Source organism: Podarcis erhardii (assembly GCF_964252035.2).
Source record: "Podarcis erhardii genome assembly, chromosome: 4".
NCBI lineage: Eukaryota > Metazoa > Chordata > Lepidosauria > Squamata > Lacertidae > Podarcis > Podarcis erhardii.
The window spans coordinates 81,507,983-81,527,969 of NC_138508.1; the positions used below are offsets into that span (position 1 = coordinate 81,507,983).

The window sequence follows — 19,987 nt, forward strand, 5'->3', positions numbered from 1 at the left end:
ATGTAAAAAGTTCATAGGTTAATAATCAGGTTAATAATAGCCTGGTGGTAGGAAAATTCCTGTCTGGTACTTTTATGATTTTATTTGTCATATAGTTCCCAAGACGAATAATGAGATATGTGTGTGTTACTTCTGAATTTTTAAAATGTGTTCCATGCCAATAAATAAAACATTTATACTCATCCAAAACAAATTGAGCGGGCTTGTTTCCAAATGTGAATTTAGCGCTAGCACTCTTGTGTTTTTACCTTGCTATAGGAATGGGTGCCTGCGGTTTGGGTGGGTGGGGGACAACTAAATACACCAAATAAATTGATAACTGAGCAGTGGCAAGTTCTGGATAGACCTCTCTCTCTCTCTCTCTCTCTCTCTCTCTCTCTCTCTCTCTCTCTCTTTGTTCTCAGTAAGCTGGATCCAAGCTGTTAAGGGTTTTATACACTATACAGTGGTACCTCGGGTTACATATGCTTCAGGTTACATATGCTTCAGGTTACAGACTCCGCTAACCCAGAAATAGTACCTTGGGTTAAGAACTTTGCTTCAGGATGAGAACAGAAATTGTTCTCTGGCAGCGCGGCAGCAGCGGGAGGCCCCATTATCTAAAGTGGTGCTTCAGCTTAAGGACAGTTTCAGGTTAAGAACGGACCCCCGGAACGAATTAAGTTCTTAACCCGAGGTACCACTGTAGGAATATCTTGAACTCAACCCAGTACCAAATCAGCAGCCAGTGTAGATCTCTGAGCAGAAGTGTTATATGCAGGGCATCACTTCTGTCAGCAACCATGCTGCAGCATTCTGCACTAACTGTAGTTTCTAGGGCAAGAACAAGGACAGCCTCGCACACAGCACATGGCAGTAATCCAATCCTGAAGTCAGTGGTATCAATCGTATCAATGATAATGATAGCAGGTGACCAGTTTGTGTCTGCATGGTTTGAAACCAAACTATGCATGCAAAGGCTGATCGGATCATCTGACCTTGTGAAGTGTTACGCACTGGGGCTTATCTGCAATTGCAGCACTGAAGTGACCTCTCTGGGGCATGAGCCTGGGCAGTGCGTATGGAGATCCTGGGCTGCCCAGATGACAAGACCTTCATCTCGGCCTTGCTGATGTGCTCTAAAGGAAAGCAGAGCAATATGTTTGACACCAGCTTGGCTGCAGGAGTTGCCAGAAGGAGGCATACAAGACGCCATCCAACCACCTTAGGGACTCCACCCTGGATTGGTGTAGGGTTTACTCCTCAGCCTTTTCTTCTCCCAAGGATTTCCCGCAAGGCAGTGGAGGGTTAGGATCAGAGTTTTCCTTCTTCTAAATGAGCTGCCTTCCCAGGTTGATGAGCCCCATCTGCCCCTCATTTCCCTCTATGGCATGTGCAGAACCCACATTCTTGACTATTGGACCCACTATTGGACTCGTCTGCTGAATCCACCAGAGTCTGTCTTCACATGCAGGGGAAGTCCCTAATTCACTGAGGTTTTGAGACCCATCAGCTACTCTCACCTGATTTAGCCAACCAGTCATAGCCATTTCCTGGGGTGTGACAATGAGTTGATCAGGTCTTGCAAAGCCATGTTTGTGGCATAAGCTGATCAACAGATGATGGTCTTGCAAAGCCCCATGTATAGTGTCCTGTCAGGGCCAGTGATCAACTGATTGTTGGGCCTTCTGAAGCCCCGTGTGCAAAGCTTTGCAAGTGCCAGTGAAATCTATGGGCTCCAGACCTTGACACCAGTTTCATCCAAAACATGCCTTCCCCTGGAGCCTTCTAGAAACGGAAATCTGGGTAGCCATTAAAAATGGTAGGGAGATGAGGCCCCTCTGCCCCCATATAATTTGAGTAACGGATTACTATAGTTTCTGCTGCATTCCTCCTCTCTTGCAGGTTCCTATAACTGAAAAGCATTTCCAGCTGACACCTGACTCCTGTCCCATTTTGTACCTCAACTTATTTTTCTCACCTTGAATTTTGCCAGTTGACCTTCCTTTCCTTTCAACTCCCCCCCCCAATGGTCTTTATCTTTGTAAAGCTGAGGACACACAGGGCCTGACTTCTTTAATTTTTTGTATGGCACCTAGTGGGTGTATGCACTTTTTAAATATCTGAGATAAATCCTAACCATGTGTGTGCTACAGACAAGAAACCATCTAAACATTCATGTCTTCTCTAGCATCCCACCACAACTTACCCTGGGAGGATATCGAGTGGTTATTTTCAACATGAATTCTGTCACTGCATTAAACTACATGCGTGATAGTTTAATGTGACAAACAGAGTTCACATCCAGAATAACCAACCGATATCCTCACAAAGTTACCATTCCCAAGACTAAGGGGGAAAAGACATGGTAGAAAAAACTGATTGATTTTTTTGGGTGGGTGTGTGGTCATTTTCCACCAATGGAATCCAGGTTTGGCCTGTAAGAAAGCTTAAATATTACATCACTTTATTTACATACTGTTACCTTTTATTATTAAAGCAGCCTACTCTTCTCTCTCACTTTACTCCCAAATATATTTAGCAAATATCTTAAATTAGAAACTTTGAGTTAAACCACCAGGCTTTTCTTGGGGGAATCTCTTACCAATTCAACTATTCTGCCTAAGGCTTCTGAAGTCTAGGAGAGCTGCTGTAGGCCTGCCTTTTCTCCTATTTATGGTGCCATAAGTTTGTTGTCCTTGTGTTCAAACTAAAATATTAAATGTGGATGTTGGTGTCATTAGCTTTGTATAAAGACATGAAGGATTCTTAGCAGCCTCACTTTGCAAGGGAGGCAGATGCTAGAGAGCCTTTTTAGAACAAGTTTTACATTGGTAAGCAGACCTGGGCCCGGGAATCAGATGCAAGCTGTGAAATCAAGCCTGTTCTTTGGAAATTGGAAGGTGTCTCCCTCCTCCTGTATCTTCTCCACTCTCCAGGTTAATCTAACCTAAGTAAAACAATCAAAATGTAGGTACGCACTTTTCTTTCTTAAAACACACACACACACACACACACACCCACCCACCCCAGAATTTCACATTGGGGGTGGGAGGAATCAGGGTGTAATATTCAGATAAAAACAGAGGGGTGGTCAGAGCAAGACTCATGGTAGGTTCTCATAGATATTCCTCACATATCATGTTGCTAAGCGACACTTAGCAATGTGAATCCTTCTCCTTCTGCCATTCAGGTGCATCTTCAATGCACTTTCCTTTTGTCTTCATGATGTGGCATTATCATTTGAAGCGTTACAGGTGTCAGACCTGGCTGGAGGCAAATCGCGGGAAATGTGCAGAATACGAATGACAGGCACTGGCCAGAAATACTTTTATGTCAAGATTCTATATATATGTTTTGGAGGGGTGGGTGGCGGGTGGAGAGGGAGGGAATCTGCAACCCATATTTCATGTGTGTTGCAGCATGGCCAATAAAGATGCCAAGTTCCTTTAATCTATGCTGTTCATAATAGCAACAATACTGGCTTCAGCCTTGGTAGTAGTATTAGAAGGAGCGGTAACATCTGTTTTAAAGCAGTAACTGAGATAACAAAGTGCCATTTGCATCTCGGAGAGGTTGCCATCCCAGCACCCTCTCATTCCACACACACAGCCTTTTTCTCACTGTGAGCTAAAGCTGCAAGATGTCTTGGGGCAATGACATGTCATAGAATAATAGAACTGTAGATTTGATAGGGATCACAAGGGTCATCTAGCTCAACCCTCTGCAATGCAGTAATCTTTTGCCCAACCTGGGACTTGAACCCACGATGCTGAGATTAAGTGTCTCATGCTCTACCAACTGAGCTATGAGATACTTGCCTAAGATGTCTTAGGCTATGGACCACCAGTGCACCACAAGAGCCAACCAACCCCAACCCTCTGCTGTCTGGGGAAAACAAGGCTGGGCCAAGATGAGCAGCTGTTGAGGTGGACAAGATGGTACCCACACCTGCAGGGCAGCAAGGGGATGCTGGCCAAGCTAGATGGTACACATGGTTCTGTCCTCCCATAGGTTTCCCTGGTTTCCCAGCATCTTCCCCCTGATGTGGCCACTTTGTTGTTCTTATGGCTTTGCAGAGAAAACAAAAGTTGTCACTCTGGCTCATCTGGTGACTGACAGTGCAGTAATCCCGAACACTGTTGAAAGGGCAGGTTTTCAAGAATCGACGTTGCCCATTTCATATGGACACAGGATGTGAGAGAACACTTCATGTGCAAAGGTTAGCTTAGGGCTTTCTCCCCTCACATTTAATGCTGTGTCCGATGTTAGCCCTACTTAAAGCAGACCCATTGAAGTTAATAGACATGGTGGCAAACCTAAGTCTATTAATTTCATCGGGTCTGCTTATTATAGCTTAGTTGGATATGACCGCCTGATGTCAGAGTACATTGTGAGTAACTGGGAGTCTCAATCAGAGAATTAAAACACCTCAGTCCACATGCAGTTACTGATACTGCTTGTCATTCTCCAGTAGTGGTTTGAGTAAGAGAACCCACCTTCAAATTCCAGCTCAGTCATGAAGCACACCAGGCACTATCTGCCAGCTTGACCTTCCTCACAGGGTTGTTGTGAGAATAAAATGTTAAGCGTGGCATACTTGCCACCTTGGAGGAAATGAGGTATATAAATGTAATAAGTAAATAAGTAATGAATAGCTCAATAGCTCCAGGTCCATTGAAGATCCCTATAATTAGGATTAGGCAAGTGGCCAGGATGTACTGAACCACCTCAGAGATCATTATTTGACACATGAGAAGTTACTGGCTCATCTAACTTGAAGAGCAATGGGTCGTTGTGTATGGCTGTTGACCAGAAGGTTGGTGGTTTGAGCAGGACCCCTGCATTGCAGGGGGTGGGGCTAGATGACTCTTGGGATCCCTACCAACTCTACAGTTCTGTGAGTCTATGGTTGTCTACAATTGGCCGCAGCTCTCCAGGGTTTTATGCAGGAGTCTTGATTCTCAGTGTTTGTGAAGCGTGCTTATAAAAGCTATTTTGAAATTCCCCTGGGCGACCAAGACAAGAAATGGGGTCTACATATTGTTTGTCACAATTGTGAGGAAATGCTTAGGGACTGGACAAAAGGAAAATGGAAGAGTATGCCTTTTGGGGTTCCCATGGTTTGGCGAGAACCCAAGGATCACGCAAGTGACTGCTATTTTTGTTTCCCAATGGTATCTACTGTACAAGCTGTTGTTATTCAGGTACTTGGTAAAGCCTTTCTGTTGTCCAAGCAAGAACTTGACCATTTTGAGATCCACACAGATGATCCAGTTGTGGTCCTCACCATGTTCACTTCCTTCATCTTCAGAAGAGACAAACACCTTAAAAACTGGAATTGGGAGTTCCTCAGAGTGCGGGATAGGCGACAGCATGTTGCTAATACTGGGATAGGCGACAGCATGTTGGTTTTTCTTGTCAATACCCTTCGTATTGACCAGACAAAAATAGCATAACAAAAATCATCAGGCTTGTTAAACATTTTTGTCTACTTGAAGAAGCCATGGTCCGATCTGAAAAATACAAATATTTAGGTTACAAAACTATAAAAATAAAGAAAAATTAAGTTTGCAAAACAATAATTACCATATGGTTAGGGTAGATCAACATATCAGTGTCCACTTATCCCCAGTGTAAATATGACATATCGGCAAAAGTCGGAAATTGAAAGATAACTATAGCATGTACATGAAAATCGATTTCAGATTTGAAATCATCATTGAAAGAACATATAAGAACAGTTGAAAAATCTCATGCAACAGAAAATGGAAAAAATTGTTCCCCAGTATACTGTGTATCCCAAGGGAATACATTTTTTTGCATACCTCCAACTGTACATAGATATTCATGCCATGTTCAATGCTATATAAGTCACTTACATTTATACTCATATTGTACTACTTTGGCTATGTGTTTAATAAAATATTGAATTCTTGCATTGTGAAAAACAAAGATTATGGTGAAAAACATGAATTGCAAAAAAACTAGAGCTTACAGAACAAAACCAACTTCAGATATGAAATCAGCACGTCAAAATTAGGTTGGAACAGCTGCAGGTGTCAATGCAACAAAATTTTTGTTCCCCAGTGTTATATATAAAAACCAACGCTCTGAATTGTGTTTGGAAGCTCACAACAGCAAGCAGAGACCTTGGGTTGTTACATACTCTTGGTGAGCCATGGTATTTCTTTTATACTTTATTTTAAAAACATTAAAATTCTATACTGCTTTTTATTGGCAACAATAATAAAGCACATCACAAGGCTCAATGAAACCAAAATCGTCAGTAAAAAAATATACAATACCAAGGCATCTGGTACAAGAGGTCAGGGATGGAAAAGCAGATGGTCTTTAATTGTCAGTGAAATCACTCTGAAGTAGGTGCCTATCTAATTTCAGTAGGAAGAGCATTCCTCCGTAGTAAGCGCACAATGGAAGAGGACCCTCCTCTGGACTTGGGTATATGGAGATGTGGATCGCATTCCTATACTCTTTAGATCTTTAACAACAACAACAACAACAACAACAACAACAACAACAACAACAACAACAAGAAGAAGTAGCCATTAAAGCCCTAGCCCCTGTGTACCAAATTAAACATATTCAACAAGTTGATCGAAACAATGCTTTTCGGCTGTATTTCTCAGCCAAAGATCATGCCCTGAAAATGCAGCCATTGCCCTCAAAAGTTTTCTGCTATTAAAAACGACGTTGAGGCAAATTTTAAGCAACGTCTAAAATAGCTAGCTGGGTAAAAAGATTTGCCGTCTGCCCTTTTATATGCCTGCAACAAGACCTATTGTTTTTTCCTCTGCTAAGCACAAAAGAACTAACGAAGGGACTGTTGAGGAGGTATGACTGGGATGATGTCAGAATATTTCCAGCAAAAGAATGTCAACTCCTCTCTGGCCAAGACCAGGAACTGCCACTTACGTGCTTTTTAACTCCTCCCCAACATTCTTCTTGTCCAGTTCCCACAGACGTGGAGTGGCACTGGAGGTCAGAGTGGACGAATACAAAAGGAGACCCCCTGCTGCCAGACCATCGTGCTGGGCTGTCACTTTGACTAATTCATGACTTCACCTTTAATCTCGCAGATCCATTATGGGTTAAAAAGAGACCCATTTTACAGCTGACAAGATTGAAGGGAGCACAGGCCAGGGTCCAAAAAAGGGGGGTGGGGGTGGGGGATAGAAACTCTTAAAGTGTGTATAATTGCAACCACCTGCTAAAAATAAACTCCCCCCCCAACCTTCTTCTTCTTCTTCTTTTGCTTTTATTCCTTAGCCAATTGTCTATGCAATTTAGGAGACGGCAGCTAAATTCTACTAATTCCAAATCTAGTAAGTATTTTGATAAAGCATATTGTTAAAAGAATAAAAGGAAATCGTGTGTGTGTGTGTGTGTGTGTGTGTAGAAGAGCATATGGTTTCAGTATCAGAAATATATGGATAGATAGATAGATAGAGAGAGAGAGAGTGGGGGAGTTTTAAATTGCTCATCATTGTGTCATTGGAGGTTTTGCAATTCCGAGCCAGATCACCATTGGGAGACAGCTAATAACTTTAAAATACTCATGTCAAGTGTTGGCTAATTAAGTCTACATGAATAAAAGCAGGGCAATAAACACACTTTTATACCAATTATTCTTTTTTTAAAAACCCCTCCCAATTACATTTATTTTATTTTATTTTATTTTATTGTCTGCTTGAAAAATACCGAATATGTTCTAAGAAATAATTAAGCATTCTTTGTGGCGGCTGATGGACAGTGTCTTCAAATATAATTCTATCTAACAATTCTTTTTGTTAATGGGGCAATCAATTCAAATATGTATTTACCAAAGATTTTTGTAAAAACTCCCTTAAGTGAGCCAAATGGTACTTTGTGGTGTTGAAAAGCAAGAGAAATGATATGTGCCAAAGGGGGGGAAATGAATACATAGTACAAATAATTCAACACTGCAGGCATTTCATACACAGAGCTGCGAATCAGCAGGTGCTGAGAGATCAAGTGATATACATTCATGTGTGAACCAACTCTTTCTGTGCCAAGAAATATATATTTAGATGTAACAATTCCCTGCACTTGTGCAATTTTGCAAACCATGACATTAAACCAGCACTGAAGCAGCTACCTGAGCAAGTATTTAGGATCAGGGCTGTGCTTCTTACTGACTGTTCTATGATGGTCTGACTTTCTCATTTTAAATAACCAAGGATAATGAATATGGACATACTGTATTAAAAACATTCCCCCCCTTAAAGCTCTGAAATGAATGATAGTCATACAAGAGGTCTTTGCATGTGCTCTATGAATCAGGAACCTATGAATTTAATTGCATGTGTGTTAGGAAAATGTCATTACTGTTAAATCATATAATTTAGTTTTAGCCTCATTAATATTATATCCTGAAACATTTCCAAACCATTGTTTTGATAAGATGCCTCATAGATTATACTGGCTCGGTTAAAGTACTCGTGTTTGCTGAGATGGCTGAATTCCACTGCCCAGTCTAAGCTATAATTAATCTATGAAAACTTACCGGTAATTATAGGTTGGTTCCCTTCCTCACGTGCTTCTAGTTCACAGGATGTCCTGATGAGACAATGGATTCTGCACTGGATGGAGGTGTGTGATCAGTTTTAAATGGGATTGCATAAAGAAACAAGCTTGCAGTTTTGAGGTTCTTCTGGACTCAGTGTTATATATGGGAATGCACGTGGCATTGGTGGCTAGCAATGTCTTCTACTAGCTTAGGTTGGTTTGGCAGATGCAACCCTATATAGAGAGATTAAACTTTGCTTTGGTTACTATGCACTATTGTAGTGGTAGACATCTGGCTTTCAAATTTCAGAAGCACCCCGTGCAATGCCAACCGCCCCGCTTCCCACCTCTCGCCTTCTGTTCTAAGTCATTGTAGTGGCACCCTGCCAGCTTGGTATCCAGTGCATGTGAACCAGTTGCGCTCCCCTAAATCCACTTCTACACTATTGACATCCCCACTGTGGAAGGACGTGTGGACCCAGAACTGGTCTCAATAGTCACTGTTAAGACTGTGTTCAAGGAAAACAATCTCACTTGGCTACGAGTTATGGAAGAAGGAGAAGGATAAGATCTATGTGGGACTGCCTTTGAAAATGGTTAGGAAACTTCAGCTGGTGCAACATTTCTCTGATGAAAATTGGGATGTCCTGAGGAAAAGCAGGACATTCCAGGATCAAATCAGAAACTGGGATGGCTTTTGTAAATCCAGGACTGTCCCCAGAAAACAGAGACACTTGGAGGGTCTGGCTTGAAAACATTTGTATTCTGAATAGCAGGAATAGCAACAAAATGGTCAGAATACTAATAATAACATCTTGCTGGCATGATATGCTCCGTCCCAGCATGTGCTACCACTCACCTTTTCGAGTTTTGCCATGGGCAGGAGTTTGAAGTGAGCCAGGAGCTGAAGTAGTCAGGATCAAAGGGCAGGTCAGAACCAGAGGACAAAAGAGGAGGCAAGAACAAAAAAATAACTGAAGATACAGAACCACACCAGAGCTCAGGGAAAACATTCTGCTCAAGCAAGTCTCACCTGGAACATGAAGCCCTTCAGACTCCTTCTGCCAAGAAGGATCCAGCCTGGGTTAGTGGTGTCACTTCAGAGCTGGAAGATTCTTCATTGAGAAGAATTTGCACTTGCAGTTCAGTGCTTAAGCACTCAGGGCTTCCACATACGAATTTCAGAGCAAGGAAACAGTCATACACGCCTCTGCCTCTTAAACTCTCCATGCCATGGATTTTTCCTTCATTAGTAGGATAACTTTTAAGAGCTGGAGTTCCAAAGAAGAACAATAGCCCCGCCTTCCTAACTACACACAGTGAAGAACCACTGTCGTTCTTCAGCTTCTGCTGTGGTTGCTGTAGGAATATAAAAAGCTGCCTTATACCAACTCAGACCATAGGTCCATCCAGTTCAATATTGTCTTACGATGACTGGCAGTGGTTCTTTCCAGCCCTACCTGGATATGTCAGGGACTGAATCTGGGAGTATCTGCATGCAAAGCCAATGCTCCACCTACAAAGGTGTGGGCTGGGACTAGGCATCTTAGCATCATTACCAGTAAATATGGAAACAGTAAACATTTGCCATGGAAGAAGAATAATTCAGCCAAGCTGCAGCAGATTGGTTGGCAGACTAGGGAGGTCCTGGAGACATGTGCTTTTATCTGACACTCCTAATCTATTATGGCCCTCTTTATTTATAAAACTACCCTTCACCATGTTACTGTGATGCATTTTTTTTTAGACTGCCAAATGATTATCTCAGAGATGAAATAAATGAATATCATGAATGAATAATAATGAATTTTGCAAACCAAGTAATGACAAGGAACAGCAGATGCCCATCTCTTATATTAATGCTGATTCCAGCCCCTTTTATATTCCAATTTGGCTGAGGAAAGTGGAGCGGAATGCCGTTATAGAAAGCCGCTGAATGAACCACAAAGGATGAAGATCACAGCATCATGTACAACCTGATGACACTGTTTTAATATCAGTGTAAATTTATATCTTTAGTACTTCTTTTTTTCATAAACACCACAGTGGATTGTTTCATGGGCTGTTTGTGAAGGCAATTTCCTTACTCGTATAACATAACTCGCAAAATCACAAAAACACAGGCAGTGCATTCTTACATAGGTTCTCTTGAAAGTTACTCCCACTCTGTTCAGTTGTTACTCATTCCCAGGAAAGCGTGTGTTAGGATTGCAACCATAGGCACTTGGGTTTGACAACAGGTTTAATTATTCTGGACTAGTCCATGTCAATGATAACTTTGTCCGAGTCCATCTTGCAAAAGAGAGCTCATGTGCTGTTCTGTCAAGTAGAAATTCCCAGCACAGCATCTGTCTGCAAGGCGACTTCTAGGAGCAGTTGGTTTGTAGCCTTTGGGAGCTGCTGCCTCCCTGCCTTTGTCATGCAGTTTGGGATGATGATGAGTTGCCTTGTCACTTGGCAAACTGCTTCTCTTTGGTTGCCATTCCAGAGATGGGCGGAGGGGAGCCTTTGTTGTTTGCAATGCACTTTTCCTTAAGTACCTCCTGTGAGCTCTCTAAATGAATTCTTTATAGATGAAATAATGAGAATTTCCTAGTGTCCCTATATGTGGTTCCCCTTTTATCCACCTGTGAAAAGTGCAACTTTTTTGTATATTCAGATCCCTGTAACCTGTAACTCACCACCACCACCAACAGAAAGCTCTTCTGTAATCTTTGACAAACTCTTCCCTTCCCTATCCTTTGCTCTTCTTTTTTTTAGGTTTGGTTTTAGTTCATGAGTGTATAAGCTAAATCTAGATGAATGAGATCAATAATGCTGAGAGATATTTGAAATGAAACATATGGCCCATTGAATATGCATGCAAGAATACATGGGGAGTGAACCTTTCGTTCTGGGAGAGAAGTGAATATCTGAAAAGTTTCCAAGGCAAAGTTGCGATACTGGACTATCTCTGCTGTAATGGCTAATAAACGGGAAACACAGCTAGCAACAACACTATGAGGCTTCAGAAAGCTGGCAATGTATTGAAAAGCATCACATGAGCTTAACAAAGCTCTCTCCTTGGGGAAGAACTCTATAGTAAATAATTTACGCAAAGCTAATAATAATAATAATAATAATAATAATAATAATAATAATAATAATAATAATAAATGCACCAGAACAATATATGTGAATGTAGGAAATATTTTGCATTGTGGCTGGTCCTTAGAGAGGAGGAAGAACTGTTCTGTAGTTTGTTACTCTGTAGTTCAATATGTGCTTGGAGGTTTCAGAAACTGGGGGTTTCTGTTTTGCGCTTAATCTGCACACGGCCCAAGGGGGAGGGGGGCAACCTGCCGTTGGAGAGAAAAGAGACTGTGCTGCTGAATAGGAGCGATTGGGCATAAAGTAGTAAAGATGAGGGCCTAGAAGGGAGGGTAAGAAAAGTGGGAGGTGAGAGACAAAAGAGAGGAGAGGAATTTCTTTCACAGAAAGGAGAAACTGTGTCATTCAGTGCAATTCCTGGAATAGAATCTTTAATGGGTAGAGGAATGGCAGAGACAGGACCAAAAAACGAAACGAAACAAAAAAAATCAACTCACTGCCCTTAAAAGTTCAGTTGCCCTGAAGCTTGATAGAGTTTCCTGTTTCTTTTTGTTTTGTTAATTTTATGCCCTTTTTTTATTATTAAAGAAAAAGTCCTTCTAAAAAAACCCTGAATTTAGCCACATTGCTATATAGGATTGAGGGAAAACAACAGAGCATTCTGAACGTTATCATCCCATATTTGCGATTTGTGAGCAATCTTTAAAACCGGATTCTTTTAAAGCCTTCTCTTCCCCCTTTGCTGTGTTTACATTTTTCACTATAGGAACTATAATAGGGTGTACTATCTTCAAGTGCTTTACAGAGGAAGCAACCATCTTCTAATCCTATTACCGGGAGAGGGGTGTGTGGTAGGAGTAAAAAAGAAGATGCTTCATTACAGCACATAATAGCCCTGGATAAATAAGTCAAAATCAGCCTATACACACATCATAATGAAGTCCTGTGGCTGTACCATTTTGTGAAAGGCAAAATAATATGCAAATAGATTCTTGTGCACAGTCACATTACCCACATGAAAAGAAGAGTTTGTTGCGGCTCTTCTTGAAGTGAGATGATTTCCAATTAAAAACAAACAAGCTAGGAAGCATGTGGTACTAGCCACTGGAATGCAGAAACAAGAATGATTTTGGGGGGCATGTGCACAAAAATCGATTTCTGAATCTTAAACCAGAGCTAGATTTACAGCTGCAAGGGATAAATGAGTGATTGGTGCTTTGATTCAGGGTTTTTGTGGGGAAGGCTGCATTTGCAAGAGAATGTGGGGTGTGCAAGGATCTTCTTCGACCCATACTTACGGTGCAACCATGTGAATAATAAAGGGAGCAGGGGAAACTGCTTGCAATATTAACAAAGTAGGTTATTTGCTCAGATTGATAGCTATAATAAAGCTGATGTTTTGTGTAAGCAGCTAAAACGTCTCTACATTTGTGGCTGGGGTTGCATGCGAACTACTTAGAATGGAATACTGTGATTCTACTCAAATTATTTTTATAGCATATTACTGTGGCTGAAATATGGACAATGCACACGCCAAGTTTTATAAGAAAAAGCAGCTCAAAAGATAACTGTTGAATACATCAAACAACATTGGCTGTAAAGACAATCACACTTTAGATTTATTGTGGAACCATTATCCAAATTCTGCTGGTTTCAGATGCTAGATACAAGCAACACTGCATGGCCCTCCACAAACAGTAAGGCATTTCGGCAGAATTAATGCAACATATTGAGGAAACTCTTACTGGAGTACAACATGAATACATGCTACACCATAAGCACAATATCCTGAAAAAGCTGAAATTTTAGATGCAGTAAGGCATGACTGTATACAGCTAGTTACCCAACTGAGTGAAGTCCACTAGTGGTATATTTCCCCCCTCTTCTGTGCTTGGGACCCCTGCCCCCCAATTCTGCAGTCCAGGCAGGCAGCAAAACCAGGAGTTCCTGGCAGGTTGTCAAACATGGCTGGTGGGCTGCTTTTGACTTCTATTTGGAAAGGTGGTAGGTCGTAACTTGTGCTTTTCTCAGGCAAAAATCTCACACCAAATTGGAAAACATCCTTCTGCTCATGAAGAAGGTCTTCTACTTTCAAGTGGGCACTGCTGGACCTAGCCAAATATCTTTTGCATTTTTCATCTCCCCTTTGAGAATGGTTGCAGAGATCAAGGTGTTGTACTGATGAAGAAGTACATACCAGGACTCATCAGCCCTGTTCAGACATTTAGCCTGATCATGAGAAGATTAAATGTGTAAAGGGATGGACACACATGCACAACCTCATTCCAACTTCTCTGTTTATTGGGCGTACTCCTCCCCTCAAACCTTCATACTTGAAGCCCAAAGGTCTGAAAGGGCCTCTAACCACCTCCTGCTAACTTGGGGGAGAGGGAGGCTCCGTGCAATTAGAACCCCACAAAATTAGGAGCCCACATGTGCAGGGACATTGTGGGGAGGCATGCTTGCATGTCTCTACCCCATTCCATATTCTTAATTCTTGAAAAGGGTCTGAATATGGTTATTGAGATACCTCAATCTTTAAGCCATGTTACTTATTTTGTTGTGTTTTCTTGCCCTTCTTGGTAGTGGCATGGAGCCTTGGGTTAAGGACTTGGAATGCATATTCCAGAATACATTTTGATATATCAGCATTCAAGGGTGATATCACATAGACAGCTGTTATACTTCACTGAAAAACAGAATGTTAAACAAAGGTTCTTTTCTTGGCTTATCACCTGTGGCCCGTTTGAACAAAACAAACTGCAGTCCCCAGTTCACACATAAGTCTAAGCTTGTTTGCTTGTGTAAAGTGAGAGCAGTAATTAACTATGGTTTGTCGTGATTTACAAACTGTAGTTTACATTTTTCCTTTGATAATGTTAAGCTGGCATTCTTGCTTGAAATGTACAGTAGAAATGGATGGAGTTCATGCTTGAAATTCATCTATCATCCACACCATAGGTGGTATTCAACTCACTTTTACTCAGAGTAGATTTATTAAAATTAGTGGACCTTAGTCATGTTCATTCATCTCAGTGGGTCTACTATGTGTAAAAGTGAGTTGAATACAATCCCATGTATTAAAAACCCTCTTATACCGCTTGAACGGTTCTGGGGAGTCCTGGGAACTGTAGCCTGTTAATGGTGCTGGGAACTATACTTCTGTGAGGTCAGCACTACGGTTCTCAGGGTTCTCAGTGACAAAAGTGGTATAAGAGTGCTTCAGATCTATGGTGTGGATGTGACTGTAGACTTTTCTTTTAGTGAATACCAATATACATTCTGATATTTCAGTATTAAAGGGAAATACCACATGTGTCTTATTTTAGAAGTTTTCATCCAAATGCCTCAGTGTTCGGGGAGATATTACAGTACTACCTTTTACATCTTTTCTGAATCCTTGGAAAACACATGTTGGGGCTAGAGAATGTTGTCCTGAGCTAGCACTCCCAATGAACTGGCTAAACCAAAGAGTGTGTTTTGCTCAGCCAATAAATCCCCCCCCCCCCATGTTCCAGTTTGCGGACTGAACTATAAGTAAGTTCTTGTCCAATAGTTTGAGCCCACAGCTACACACAGCTCTGGGCCTTATTAACTGACTCCAAATATGCTTGGAATTTGAAAGAAAAATCTCAAGTTTTTCTTAATTGGCCATGTTGCGCTATGTAGTCAGCTTATTCTTGTCAAACCCTGGGCTCCATTGTGAAGGAAACCTCTTGACAACAAAACAGACTTTTTGAAGTCTTAAGCATTGTTCACATGAGCAAGGGCTCACAGGATTAGGCCCAATATCACCCAATATGAATAAAACATAAGGCTCATTATACCTTTTGATGTTTGTATGGTTCCTCTCTTAAAATAGTCTAGAAGCTGTGCTTCACTTGCCAGAGTTAAAATCTCATTTTAGCTGCAGTAGCAGAATCTGTGTACTTATGATTGCAGGCTGTGCTTTATATCCTTGAATCCTGGATTCGATAGAAACTACATAAACAAAGCTAAGAAACCTCTAAAGCAGATGGACAACAATAAAATGTGGGACACATTTGTTATAAGTTACAAATCATCATGACTTTTGTCATGGAAAAGTCTTCCAATCGATTAGTTTTGTGTATGGTGCTCCTGAATATGCAGGAAAATGCATGAAGAGTCCAGTCCTATCACATGTCTGCTCAGAAATAAGCCCTAGTGAGTTCAGTTGAACTTACTCCAGTCTAAGTATATTTAGGATTGCAGCTTAAGTGATAGGAGGCAGTGAGGGCAGGATCAATCATTAATAGCACAATGCTATGCATGTCTACTTGAAGGTAATTCCCACTGAATTCAGGCATGCGAATATAAGATTGCAGCCTAAGATGCAAACAAGGGGTTCCTAAAACAGCGTTTGCATCATAATAATAATGCCGAAGCTGGGCATTTGCTGGGGGAAAGTCATCAGGTGTTTAGCTGGTGATATATTGCAAAGTCACATATCACCAAGCCCTAATGTTTTAGTTCCATCCTTGTTTCAGACATCATGATATATCAGTATATCACAATGTTTAGCTGGTGATATATCGCAATGTTGAAAACCAGATATTGGCCAGCCCTACTCCGCACTGCTGCATTTTGTTGAAAGTCTCACTTGTACCTGCATCTTTCTAGAAGAGCACTCACTCATCTGTTATTGACCTTGAGCGAACTTTAAGCAGAAAGAACAACAAGTAATGAAAAAAGAAAAGAAAAGAAAAGAAAAGAAAAGAAAACAATGTGAAGCTTTTGTAAGATCTTATATAACTAGCTCAGCTATATCAGGAACTTGTTGTTGGTTTTAATTATATATTTATGGGTGAACTTCTTAAGCATTATGCCACCTCCATGCCACCTCCTTCTGACTTCTAAATGAGCTGATTTAATGAACCGCTCCTGGGGTACAGTTTTCATTCATTCCTCCATTTGACTCTGTTGTGCGTCGGATACTTACTTATTTGCTTCCTTTAGCTTTATTAATTGCTAGCAGCATATGTGGTTGTGCTGCTGAAGAAAAATCACACTGTCAAATATAACTTCCACAGAAAATGTGATATGTGTGAACTAGGATTTTTATTGTTGTCGCTATCTGGTATGATGAACCTATGAAATGAACTTTCCTTGTGAAAAAATAATGATCCAAGCACAGTGAACTTAATGAGGATGTATGCATGTGCCTCCCCCAACCCAGCAAAAATATCAAACCTATGTTTGCAAAGGTGCATCTATAAAAGAAGCAAGTTCACTATTTTGCAAGTCCATTTAAAATATTGTGAAAGAAAGCCAAGGGGTTGTTGCTATGAGACCTGAGTAGGTGGTCAAAGTTAAAATTAGACTTCTGCCTACTCCCTATAAGTATTGAATAACAGTTCATTAGTTTTATTCTCTAAGAGTTGGTAGATTTGGGTTTCTGTTCTATTTGTTTTCCTCTTTTGTGTTCTATTTCTTAGGAATCTTTTATCATCTTTTTACTGAGAAGTTGATGTGTTCTTGTTTCCCGTTTGCCGCTTAGAGTCCGTATGTAGCCTGATCATGTAGTACCCCACTTTTTGGATCAGTCAGAGTGCTGTGTTTTTTCACCTGGGTAATCTAAGACAATTAATACCCTTTTTAGTACATTGGCTGTGCAAATGTCGCTGATCCTCTGCGTGTATCATTTGTTATGCTATTTGTTACAGAAGACCTTTGCTCTGCTAAATTCCATGCCTTAGTTCAGTTTTACCCAACCTGGTGCTCCCCCACATGTTGTTGAATGCCAACTTCTATCAGCCCCAGGCAGCATGGTCAATTGTTAGGAATGATGGGAGTTGTAGTCCCACACATCCGGAGGGCACCAGGTTGGACAAGGTTGCTCTACTCAATTAATTGCTCAAACATTTAATGAAACTAACACACACACATATTTTCAATTACAGATAGGTAGCCGTGTTGGTCTGCCATAGTCAAAACAAAATAAAAAATAAAAAAATTCCTTCCAGTAGCACCTTAAAGACCAACTAAGTTAGTTCTTGGTATGAGCTTTCGTGTGCATGCACACTTCTTCAGATACACTGAAACAGAAGTCACCAGACCCTTCTAAATAGTGGGAAGGTGGGGAGGGGTATTACTCAGAAGGGTGGTGGGAATGGGTGATAGGCAGATAGCTGTGATGAGCCTGTTGACGACTCTTAACGGCTGCAATAGGTCTTACAGGAAAAAGCAAGGGGTGAAAAGGTGAAAAATGGCTTTGTCATGTATAATGAGATAAGAATCCAATGTCTTTGTTCAGACCAGGTCTCTCCATGGTTTTAAGTTTGGTAATAAGTTGCAATTCAGCAGCTTCTCTTTCCAGTCTATTTCTGAAATTCCTTTGCAATAGAACAGCTACTTTGAGATCTTGTATAGAATGTCCTGGGAGATTGAAGTGTTCTCCTACTGGTTTCTCTGTCTTGTGATTCCTGATGTCCGATTTATGTCCATTTATTCTTTGGCGTAAGGTTTGGCCTGTTTGTCCAATATAGAGAGCTGAAGGACACTGTTGACTTCAATCTTTTTTATTTTGTTTTGACATATTTTCAATAGTTGTGTAGACCGAAGAGCTGTGTCCACCCTGGACAGTGGTATATTATGGCCAGACAAGCTCTTGGATGCTGTGTTACATTGAGAACTCAGAATGGATATACTTTCCCCCCAGTCACTCCAGAATGCTTGGAAGTAACGACAGTAGAAACTCAGGTAGGATGTATACTGCAGATCAGGAAAGGTACCATTAGGGCCAAGAGAATGCCAGCATAGTTCATGAGCTGCATCAAGGAAGCTCTCAAAGGCAGGGCTTCAAAAATGGAAGTCTTTTCCAAATGATGGCAACCAAAAGGAGCACAGAATTGGGCAAAAGAAATGCAAACTGGCAATAAGGAATGCAGAAAAAGAATTTACAGAACACGTCACTATAAACATTAAAGCTAATAAAAATATTTAAATACATTAGGAGCAGGAAACTGGCTAGGGAGATGGTAAAAAGGAGGCAAGGGAGTAAGGTAATTGCAGTGAGACTGAACGAGTTATTTACATATTTCATCACGGAAGATGAAATAACTTTCTCAGGAAGGTAGTCTAAGGAACTGAGGTAAAAAGTCACTCGGTCTGGTGGTGTTCAGTGAAGAGTATAAAAGAATTTAATTTACTGATCTTCTAACAAAGATACAGTACTTGTTTGTAAGTTCGGCCTCCATATCTGAGAACCATAAATAGAACACTTCGGCCTCCATATCTGAGAACCATAAATAGAACACTTAAAAAAACCCAAAAAAGGAATCCAGGGAGGATCTGGGAAATTAGAGGTTGGTTGTTTAACATCTACTCTGAGAAAAGTGGTGGAGAGCATTATTAAAATTAGAATTGCCAGACTTATATAAGTCCTACTGGAGAAGTACCATCATGGCTTCAGCATGGGTAGGTCTTGTCTAACTAACTTTCAGAGTTGTTTGAGAGTGTCAGTAAGCACGTGGATCGGGGTGATCCAGTACACACTGTGTACTTAGACTTTCAGAAAGCTTTCCCTCACCAAAGAATTCTGGGTAAGCTTACCAGTAATGAGATAAGAGGACAGATCTTCTTATGGGTCAGTAACTGGTTAAAGGAAGAAAGTACTGGTAAACTGGAAAGTAGGAAGAAACGGACAGTTCTCACAATGGAGGGATGAAAGAAATAGGGTCTTTCAAGGATCAGTATTGGGTCGTGTACTTTTTACCTTGTTCATAACCTGGAGACAGGGGTGTGCAGTGAGGTGACAAAGTTTGCTGATAGCACCAAATCGTTCAGGGTAGTAAGAACAACAAGGGATTGCAAGGAGCTCCAAAATAGATAAATAAATCTCTCCAAACAAGGTGAAAGGGGATTGAAGCAGCATATGTGATTCAGTGTATGCAAGTGTAATGGTGACGCAAACTGAGGCAAAAAAATAAAAATAAAATCCTAATTTCACATATATAATTGTGAGGTCATGGAAATGAGTGCTGCTGGTGCATAACTCCACGAAAATGTTGACCCAGCATGTGGCAGCTGTGTAAAGGGCAAATTCCCTATAGCACTTGATGATGCCGTGGCTTATGGGATTGTACCATTATAATTGCTTCATGCCACAGCTATGGGCAGTTGTATAGTGTAGAAAGAACTGGGGGCTGGGGTGGGGGAGGTAGCGCATCTCCAGGATTTTTTTCAGAGCAGGAGCAATTACGTAACCAACTTGCCTTCCTCTCGCAATTGAATGTGACAAGGAGGCTTTCAGTGATGACGGTTTTGCTGTTATTTTCTTACCCACCCTTCACCAAAAAGTCCAGGGTGGGTTGCAATATGTAACCCACCAACAGTACAATATTGTGCA

At 41.0% G+C, this 19,987-nt stretch overlaps 1 long non-coding RNA gene across 4 annotated transcripts in view; it reads left to right on the forward strand.

Moving 5' to 3' along the window:
• The window catches only part of LOC309339879, a 227,136-nt gene that overhangs the window by 58,819 nt on the left and 148,330 nt on the right, over nt 1-19,987 (forward strand). The window contains exon 3 of one of the 4 annotated variants that reach the window (XR_014155602.1): nt 17,076-17,203. The exons of the other annotated variants lie outside the window; for them this stretch is intronic. This is a non-coding gene — a long non-coding RNA (uncharacterized lncRNA). Of the gene's footprint in view, nt 1-17,075; nt 17,204-19,987 lie in introns of those variants that run through there. 4 annotated transcript variants of the gene reach the window in all.